General features: G+C 43.5%; 1 long non-coding RNA gene across 1 annotated transcript in view; it reads right to left on the bottom strand.

Moving 5' to 3' along the window:
- Nucleotides 1-9,234, bottom strand: part of LOC118493295 — a 26,308-nt gene extending 17,074 nt beyond the window's left edge. The window contains exons 1-2 of the long non-coding RNA XR_004895285.1: nt 9,129-9,234; nt 6,317-6,323 (exon numbers count right to left, since the gene is read on the bottom strand). This is a non-coding gene — a long non-coding RNA (uncharacterized LOC118493295). The remainder of the gene's footprint in view (nt 1-6,316; nt 6,324-9,128) is intronic.
- Between the last annotated feature and the right edge of the window lie 1,503 nt (nt 9,235-10,737).

Below are 10,737 nucleotides of genomic sequence, written 5' to 3'. Positions count from 1 at the left end.
GGGGGAAACCTGCAATCTCTAAGTTTTAGCTGACATTAACTTCTGTCTGTGTTTCAGCTTTGCCTCCAGACGACAAAAGCCAGATTGTTATTAAAGAGGAGCAGCAGGAGTGTAGCTCCAGTGTGGACCAGCAGGAGCCAGAGCCCCCCCCACACATTAAAGAGGAACAGGAGGAACTGTGGAGCAGTCAGGAGGGAGAGCAGCTTCAAGGGCTGGAGGAGGCTGATATCACCAAGTTCCCATTCACTCCTGTCCCTGTGAAGAGTGAAGATGATGAAGAGGAAGGTAGGAACAATGTTAACAGGGTTTTTAGGGGAAATAAAGGGGGGGGGAATCTGCAGAAGTCGAGAGCATAAAAGTTCCAGAGAAGCTTGTTTATTTTATTTTAGGAGTAGGGTTCCTTTCACACTAGTCTCACATGTCCAGACCTTCCTCCACAGCGCTGCAGAGGAAGGTCTGGCTAGTCCACACAGCATTCCTGGATGGGAGTAAAACATGCTCTGGTTTATTGGGATTTCTTTAAACCAATCACAATTGTCTTGGGCGGGGCTAAGTGCCAGACGGAGCCACGGTGCCTCTGCTAAATAGTGTCAGGAAGGAACTTGTTTTGGTGGAACATGTTTACGTTCAAAAGAACATCTATGACAAATACATCTCTGCCTTGTGTGTGTGTGTGTGTGTGTTTGTGTGAGCTGAGCCCCAGTTAGCGCTGCGACAGTTGTAATCTGGAAAATAGATACCTTCTTTGTTGGGACTATGCATGATCTGGCCATGAGGAAAGACAGTTGTACGTTGCCATGGTAATCCACTGAGCGCAGGTAGGCCACAGAGCCATATGCAGGGTCTGAAATTAACACTCACCAGGCACCAAATGCAGGTACATTTTCCGTTTGACGAGCAAATCTCAGAGGGCTATCCACCACATGGTGAGTAAATGTTTGTACCAAAATAGTTCTGTTGTTCAGCCTTCATTTTGGTAAAGCTGCAGCTAATTTCTTCTGTTCCTCTGTTGTCTACACGTCCGAGCTTCGCTGGGGCGGGCCGACACACAAACACTGGAGCACATACCAGACGCCAGCCACCACGTCACTTCTGTTAACTGTTAGACAGCGCTAATTAATTAGCTAGTTTCCCTTTTGTAGTCTTTTCACTCACATTCATACAATTTGAGATCGGACCTCAGGGCCTGGGATCGAACCGCAAACTTTGTGATTGTTAGGCAAATGCTCTACCGCCTGAACTACAGCAGGATTAGGAAGCAGCACAATCGCCAAAAGTTAAACCAGCAAGCAGCGTTGAGCGGGTCTAGCTTCACAAAGATGATCAAAACCACTTCAGATGGTTTAATGCTCTATAGAAAAAGTGGTGAAACCAACCACACACCTGTTTCATCACTGCTATAAATGCAGCAAGTCCCACAATTTCGTCCCCTTGATCGGATTTTATCCCAACTTGGTACGTACGTTCCAGTCGTGGTGTTTGCTGTGGCAGAACTTGAGTTATAGGCAATTCCCTGCTAGCTCCGCCCTTTAAGAAGTTCTTTGATTGATGGCGGCCATGTTTTTTAACCAATCTTGTTCATTTATAGTAGAAATGTGTGTCTCAGTCCCAAAAAGCTGTATACAAATGCTTTTTTTTATAGAATTGAAATTGAAAAAGTTTAGCCGTTTTTCACATTATGCAAATTAGCAAAAAATCCATCATGGCAGACGGTCCAAGAGGCTTTTTGGTAGAGCACATTGAGCTGCATATGTGTTAGAAATTTCAAGTCAATCGGACTTAAGGTGTGAGTGGCGTGGCCTTTGAAAAATGGTGTATTTAAGCCTTCATTATAGCGCCACCATGTGGCCGATTGGGCTCATATTTCTTGGGAACCTAATGCACATAATTTCCAATCATTGGGCCAAATTTCGTGTTTCTAGCTTCCAGTCACAGCATCAGGTAACTGGATCATCCCAATCTCTGGGCTTGTCCCGAGTAGGTCGTACTGACTCTCCAGAGTCCGACTCCTCATTGTTGGTTGTTCATAGTTAAGGTGGTAATGCTTAAAGCCAAGGGTATCTGTTTCACAGTGCCAGTTCAGTCCAAGTGTTGACTCATGTATCTATGCTTTGTCATGCGACAGCCAAAGCTCTAGTTTTTCTGAGCATGCCTTTGGTGGTAGTTGGCAAATGACCTCTGTCCTGTTGCTAGAGAAGAAGCTGCTGTAGCTTGTTGACCAACTGCTGGGCCTCTGCAACAGAGGGAACACTCTGTAAGCAGTTGTTCACGTAGAAGCACAGTTTGATTAAGAATCTTACATCTTCTCTAGGTTCACTGTGCAGGAAAACACGGCGGTGAAGGGCAAATGAGGCACAACATGGACAACAATTAGTCCCAAAGGGAAGTACCTGCCACTCATAGATTTCAGGGGGCTCATCTGTTTTCATGTTGCGCCCAGGAAACCTCAGGAGGGGTTTGTCTTCAGGTAGGAGGCACACCTGATGAAACATGGCCTTTCTGTCGCCACTGATTGGGACACTGTGTCCCCTAAAGTGCAGCATCACACTAACAGTTGAGGAACTTAAGGAAGGGCCAAGCAACGGCGACTCATTGAGGTTAAGTCCTTCGTAGCGAAAGGAGAGGCAGCGTCAGCTTGCAGTTTGACTACATCACCAGAGGTTTCCAGTTTGTTATTCTCTGCAGTGTACACAGCAGCCCTTTCTGGATCTTTAGCAAGGTGTTTCTCAGTACTCTTGAGGCTTTGCATTAATGCTTCCTAAAAAGCCTTGAATAACATAGTATCCACTCTCCCCAACAGTGGTGTGGCATACCTCAGCACCCTATTCACTGTCACTCGCTCGGCCCTAGCTTCCAGTAGGTTTATAGCTGCCTTGTCTTCCTTTGACCTTTTAACCACCTTTCCACTTTTATAAGGCAGTGTCAACTTGCCAATGCTTCTCAACATGTATCTACAACTCAACTGACAAGGAGCTGAGAGATGTAAAAAGGCATTGTTGAGGCTGTAACTGTGACTCAAGCGTCTTTGCCCTTGAAGTGTCCCTCCCAACCATGTTCTGATTGCCGCTGGCCCTCCTGGTTGTCCTAAGCGCCCAGGTTCCATAAGGCTTATACAGCAAAGGTGGTCAGCTCCAATTAGCAGCAAGGGTGAAACACGGCTACTAGAGGGGACCGATCTTTCCAGGCAGTGGCGCCTAGGCTGTGGAATGCTTTGCCTCCCTTTCTGCGTTGCGTGAATTCTGTTGAATCTTTTAAAAAGCAACTGAAGACTCTGCTCTTCAAGCAGGCTTTTAGTTAGTCGAGGGTTTCTTATGGTTATGTTTTCTATTTGTATTTAAATTTTCTTGTATTTTAATTTGTTGTACTGTATTACATTTTTTTGTGAAGCACTTTGTGATTTTTAACTGTGAAATGTGCTATATAAATAAACTTTACTTACTTACTTACTTACTGAAGGGGTGTAGAGGCAAGTCTTTGAGGTGCTTGTGTCTTTTCTCAAGGGTGGCCACTGGACACTTACTTTCAGCTAGCCCAAAGCAAGGAAGGTGAAGGCATTGACTATCTGGAAGGATTTGTGTGGCTGCACTACAGAGGGAATTGGAAGGAGACTGAGGCACCATGAAGAGTCTGGATGTCCTTACTGATGGTTCTCACGTAAAGTTTTTTTTTGAGTTCTTGTTAGTTCCCAGAGCAGCAGCATAGTATGATCTGAACCATCATCTAAGACAGCCTAGATGTCTATTTTGTTTTCACCGTGCTGGAGGATAATTCTGATGACCTTTATGGGAACACCAGTGGAGTCAGAAGGTTCCTCCAGGTAAAGGTTTTCGGTGTCTGAGCTAACCAGGCAGGTACCTTTCATCACACTCTTAGTGTTGACTTTATGTAGAATCTGTAGGTGTTTACCTTTTACATATGTTGCATGCACATATACATTGTGCTGCTTAATGTGATCTTCCACATTGGCAACAGTGCTTTTACGTTACATGTCATTTAGCTGACGCTTTTATCCAAAGCAACTTAGGGGTTAAGTGTCTTGCTAAGGGACACATTGGGGTATGTATCGCAGTGGGAATCGTACCCGGATCTCCCACACCAAAGGGATGTGTCATATCCACTGCACCATCACCACAGTGCTTGTTTGTCTTTAATTCAGTCTATAACTTAAGTCTCATCAAAGCATTTAAAGGTGGCGCATTGGCTGAGGAAATGATCCTCTGAATCACAGGAACTTGGTGTGGTACCAGTTGGTTGCTGGTCCCAAGCTTGCAAAATTGCAGGGGTTTGATACCTGGGGTATGCATGGGTGACTGGCTGATTCTGCAGGAGACTTTTGGCCATAATGACTAAAGGTCAGGGGTGTGAATTGAGGGGGAGTCCACAGATAGCTGTTGTCAGTGGGGGTTGGCTTGCTGAAGCTGCCAGCGTTTGCTCCTTTTAAAAGCTGTAATTACCACCATCATCTTATCCATCATGTTAAGCACCACAGTTTCTTCAGAGTAAACACTCTGGGCTTGAGGAGTCAAGGTGTATGTAGTTGGTAACCTTGACGGGCATCGCTATACAATGCTTTCATACTGTAGAGTCTGGCTCCTTCCTGTCTCTAGCCTGATGGGTTAGTGATCAACGGTAGGGACACTGCCTGTCTGAACATGCTGTGTGGAAGAAAGAGGTAATACCTGTAGGGGAGAGTTTAGCTCTGCAAACTTAGATAAGCAATAGTCTCTCCCTGGCCAACGTGGCATCGTAAAAAGGTTGCAGGGAGAAGTCCACACTGTGTGGCAAATGAGCATCTGACAATGTTTTCCAAAGTCTATTGTAAGGTGAAGGATTGGATTAAGGGGTTTGGTAATTCTTTAATGTTTTATGTAAAGCACTTTGAATTGCCCTGTTGCTAAAATGTACTATACAAATAAAGCTGCCTTGCCTGTCTGACTTAATGGGTTGAAGGAACGGAATGACTGGCCGGACAATGCTGATGGTTTACCCAGATGGTCCTCTTCTAGATTTGTCGCATACTGTGCTGTGTGCAGATAACCTGGAGTTGTAATGGCTTGCCTGTGGCTGACAAAACTCATTTCATAGTCTCTAAGGTAGAGGATGTTGTAACTGCCGCTTTGGATGTGTTGATTCTAGTTAGGCCCCACTGTATGTGAAACTAGGCTGCATCCTGAGATCCAGGGAAAACTTCACTTCCGGCTCGAAGGACCAATTATTGAATAATTATTCACTGTATAGGTGATGGTTACATATAGGGATGTACTGCTTGGGGAAATAAATAAAACTGATTGCTCCACGTTGCAATAAAAACAGACATCCATGTCATTTACATAGGAGAATGTCAGCATTGTCCAAATACAACAGTCTTACTAGAAATATAAAGTTACAGCTAAATTAGCATTAGCATTAGGAAGCCACAAGGTGATTAGATTAACTATGCCTCAACAAAAGTCCCACCAAAACACAGCGAACGACTCAATTAATTTCCAGATCAGACAAAAATGGTTTTACTCACGGTTCATCAGAGACACACACAACTTGAACCATTTGAATGCAGTAAAGTCCACTTCACACTCTGTATTCTGACAAGTCTCTTGTTATGCCTCTTAATGTGGCTATATGTAACTTTCAGTTTGTGTTGATTCTAGCGGCCACTTTGGACACAAGTGGTAGTGTTTTTCCCACATCTGCTGTCGTAAAGGTCTTTACGGTGCTTTATTGCCCACTGTAGTACTGAGTTAGCGTTACCCGGAGGTCATATAGTCACGATGAATGTTTTGATCAGACAGAAAATCATTAATTTACAATAAGAGAATACGTTACAGATGCATCGTTGCATTTCAAGTGTTGCTTACGGTAACTTAACCTACTTACCTGAGGGCCTATTCTGGGTGGGTTTGGAATCATATATAATCCCGTAATTGTGTCCATCTGTTGAAAGCCCCACCGAAGTTGACTTGCGTTTTCGCTTGGGGTGTGCGAAAAAAAATCGATTCATATTCGAATCGCGATCCAAGCTCTACCGATTCAAAATCGATTCATAGAATAAAATAATTTTTTTAACTACATTTACATACTGTGAATTGTTTTTTTAATCAAGAATCGTTTTTGAATTGAAAATCAATGTTGAATCGTGACATTTTCTGAATCGTGCACCCCTAGTTTTCGCCTGTTGTCACTTTCCCTTTTTAGCTTTTAATTGTTCTTCATTTAATTTCCTTCTTTTCTGTGATGGTTCTGACCCAGTATCAGCCATAACTACAGCAGGTAACTTATAAAAACTACGCCTAGCCTATAACAATAAATCTTCTGCTACCTATCACCTAGCTTGATACGCTAACACAGGCTTTTCCAATGTTACAAAAAAATCGTGACCCTTCAGAATGTGTTACTGTTGCGCCGTCTACCTGCCATAAATCATTCTGTGACTACGTGGTAAAAATATAGAACCAGAGCAACGGCACTAATAAAAACTACCTAAAAATTGCGTTCTTTTCACTGTTAGTCTTGTTTGCTGTTACCGCTCATTTAAGATCATAATATGAAAAATGACAGTTAGAGAAACACTAAAAAGATACATATAGTCACTTTAATTACCGACTGCGCAACTTTGTGCTCAACAGCGCAGTTGCATTATGTCACCACGAGAGGGCCCTAATATATCAGTCAACAGCCTTTCCAACAGTTTTCCAAGGCTGAAAAGGAAGACTAGTAGTGTAGATGTAACCTAAGTAACTGTCTGAACAGCCAGTGTTTCTTTATATCAATCACAATCCAGATGATAAGTTACAGTTCCACAACATTTCTCTGTATGTGTTTCCTGCAGATGTTGAGCAGCTGTTGGTGGTTAAAGAAGAGGTTCCCCCTGAGCAGCAGGAGTGTAGCTCCAGTGTGGACCAGCAGGAGCCAGAGCCCCCCCCAAACATTAAAGAGGAACAGGAGGAACTGTGGAGCAGTCAGGAGGGAGAGCAGCTTCAAGGGCTGGAGGAGGCTGATATCACCAAGTTCCCATTCACTCCTGTCCCTGTGAAGAGTGAAGATGATGAAGAGGAAGCTCAGTCCTCACAGCTTCATCACAGACAAACTCAACACATGGAAACAGAAGCTGATTGGAAGGAGACCAGAGAACCTCAGTCAGCTTTAAACCCTCTGAAACATGATTCAAGATGTAAGAAAACATTCAGACGATTTGACCGGACAGAACATCTGAAGAAACACATGAGAACTGACACAGGCGAGAAGCCTTTCAGCTGCTCAGTTTGTAATACATCTTTTACACGGAGAGGAAATTTACAGAAACACATGATAATCCACACAGGAGAGAAGCCTTTTAGCTGCTCTGAGTGTGGTAGAGCTTTCACTGAACGTGGAACCCTGAAGAAACACATGATGACTCATTCTGGAGAAAAACCTTTCAGCTGCTCAGTCTGTAAGAAATCTTTTACACAGAGAGGAGGTTTACGGTCACACATGGTAGTCCACACAGGAGAGAAAAGATTCAGTTGCAGTGTTTGTCACAAAATATTTGCCTGGCGTTCTGATGTCAAAACACATAAATGTGTTGGTCAGATGGAAACAGAAGCTGATGGAGAGGACTGTGGAGGACCAGAACCAGCCAGGAACTCACATCCACTTTTACAACCAGAGACTGAAGACCAGACTGGAGACTCTTCTGATCCTGAGACTGATGACAGTGCTGATTGGAAGGAGACCAGAGAACCTCAGTCAGCTTTAAACTCTCTGAATCATGATTCAAGATGTAAGAAAACATTCAGCTGCTCTGAGTGTGGGAGAAGATTTGTCTTCAAGTCAGATCTGAAGAAACATATGATGACTCACACAAGAGAAAAACCTTTCAGCTGCTCAGTTTGTAAGAAATCTTTTTCACAGAGTGGAGATTTACAGAAACACATGAGAACTCACACAGGAGAAAAACCTTTCACCTGCTCAGTTTGTAATAAATCTTTTACACAGAGTGGAAATTTACGGGCACACATGGTAGTCCACACAGGAGAGAAAAGATTCAGCTGCATTGTTTGTAACAAAAGATTTGCCTGGCGTTCTGATGTCAAAAGACATAAATGTGTTGGTCCGATGGAAACAGAAGCTGATGGAGAGGACTGTGGAGGACCAGAACCAGCCAGGAACTCACATCCACTTTTACAACCAGAGACTGAAGACCAGACTGGAGACTCTTCTGATCCTGAGACTGGTGACATGGAATAATGTTAGCCCAAGTAAAACTTCTCAATTATCAGACAAAAATCTTTATGTATCAACATCTAGATAGAAGACATATTTTGTGGTATGAAAAAGTACACTCTTATTTTAAATATTTTTTTAGATATTGTTTTGTCTTGTAATGTCTGTCATATAATCAATTATAATCAAGAAATCAGACAAATGTAACCACCCGATACTTTATAGGGCCCACACATATATTCACTTCTTTCTAAGTAACGTATGCTTGGGTTCATGTTTTAATTTTGTGTATCATGTTTAAGCACAATTTAGGCCCAGCTGTCTCTGAGAGGAGACTTTTCTCTCTGAGTCAGGGAGACAGGAAGTGCAGGTTGAAAGCTATCTTTAGTTTAAACAAGGGAGATGTGAGGGAGGTAGCATAGGGAAGTTAGTCTAGCAAGGTGTTTCCTGTCAGGGAGAGGAGGAGTTTTCTCTTTGGAGCAAAGCTGAGATGGACATATTAAGATCTGTATAAAACTATAAAAACTCACTTGTGCATTGCTATGTTCCAAGGTAATATGATCAGTGACACCAACATGATTAAGGTCTTTTGACATGTATAGTGTCTCCTATGCCACTAATTAGGCCCTGGTAAAGCTAATAAAGTAAAGAAATATAATAGTTTGATATGACTGGTGTGGTCACCAGGACATGCTGAGTACCCTCCAGGATGAAATAAAGTGAAATAATTTGAAGTAAACCATCTGTTGACTAGCATGTACATTAGTAGTTATTGTCTTAGAAGTAAAAATATCACCAGTTCAGGTCCATCTAAAGATGTAACCAACATGAGGTAACTGTGGGCGTGAATGTGTCCAACTGACACCGCCCAAAACGCTGTATAAGAAGAGAGTCGTATGAAGCTTAGATTTAGTTGTTTATTCGACCGGTGGTCAGTTGATGTGTCTGAGGCAGCTTGTTTTATTTTTTAAAATGTAACAAATAAATCTGCATGGAGTGAATATCAACAGTCTCTGAAGTCTTAATGGTGTCCTCGCATAGAAATAAAATGGATAGAAAGGCCATTGTACTGTTTGCCGTGGTCATTTGATGGGTACACAACAAAATGGTGATTGTTGTTAGTTGTCCAGTGACAATATGCGTCAGCGGGGCCGTAAACTGTGTCGAAGCTCGCTGGGAGGAGAGCCTCCTGACGCAGCTCGGGAGACGTTCTCGGAGGGAATGAGGAGGAACAGTTAGACCCAGCTGGGTCAGTGGACCTCTAACATTAGACCCAGCAGCAGTGGGTCAGCGGACCGCTAACGTTAGACACAGCGGCAGTGGGCAGGCAGGCAAACTCCTCAGCTTTTGGCAAAATTCTTATTTCATTTTATCTATTTTTTCCATTGTGCTGGACCATATAGTGAGCTATGCACCAGCTTTCCTTGCTATGAGAGGCAGCTTGCAGTTTGACTACACCAGAGGTTTCCAATTTATTCTCTGCAGTATAAGCAGCAGCCCTTTCTGGATATTTAGCCAGGTGTTTCCCAGTACTCCTGAGACTTTGCATTACTGCTTCTTAAAAGGCCTTGAATAACGCAATATCCTTTCTCCTTAGCAGTGGTGTGGTATACATTTGCACCCCTTTTAGGGTCACTCCCTCGGTCCTGACTTAATGTAGGTGTATTGCTGTCTTCCTTTCCTTTGACCTTGTCACCTCCTTTTTACTTTCATAAGGCAGAGTGTCAACTTGCAAACCTTCCCAACATTTTTCTGCAACTCAACTGACAAGGGGCTGAGAGATGTAAAGAGGCATTACTGAGACAGTAATTGTGCCTTAAGCATCTTTGCCAGCCTTTGAAGTGTCCCTCCCAGCCGTATTCTGATGGCCTCCGGCCCTCCTGGTGGTCCTAAGCTGCACATGCTGTGTGAAAGGAAGAGTTAATACCTGTGGGGGTGGGGGCTCTGCAGGCTGAGATAAGCAAGAGTCTCTCCCCGAATCCCCGGTTGCAGGGGGAAGTCCACACTGTGGCAAATGAGCAGCTGACATTTTTTTTCAAAGGTCGATGGTAAGGTGAATTATTGGATTAATGTGTTTGGTAATTCAGCCCCCCCCTAGCTCCTACAGGCTGTTGCTCAACAATAGGGTGAGTATCAGGTGCCCTAGTCCCATCAGGGGTAAGGGCCCTTTCATCAAAGGTAAATCCCATCATGTCTGACTTAATGGTTTAGAGGAACAGAATAACTGGGCAGACAATGCTGATGGTTTACCCAGGTGGTCCTCTTATAGATTTGTCGCATACTGTGCTGTGTGCAGATAACTAGGAGTTGTATGGCTTGCCAGTAGCCGACAAAACTCATTTCATAGTATCTAAGGTAGGGAGGATGTTGTAACTGCCGCTTTGGACGTGTTGATTCTAGTAAGGCCCCACTGTATGTGAAAGTAGGCTGCATCCTGAGATCCAGGGAAAAGTTCACTTCTGGCTCGAAGGACCAAATATTGAATAGGTATTCACTTAGGACTGTATAGGTGATGGTTGCATATAGGGATGTACT

Source organism: Sander lucioperca, chromosome 16 (genome assembly GCF_008315115.2).
Source record: "Sander lucioperca isolate FBNREF2018 chromosome 16, SLUC_FBN_1.2, whole genome shotgun sequence".
Classification (NCBI taxonomy): domain Eukaryota; kingdom Metazoa; phylum Chordata; class Actinopteri; order Perciformes; family Percidae; genus Sander; species Sander lucioperca.
This window is presented reverse-complemented; position numbering and strand designations above follow the sequence as displayed.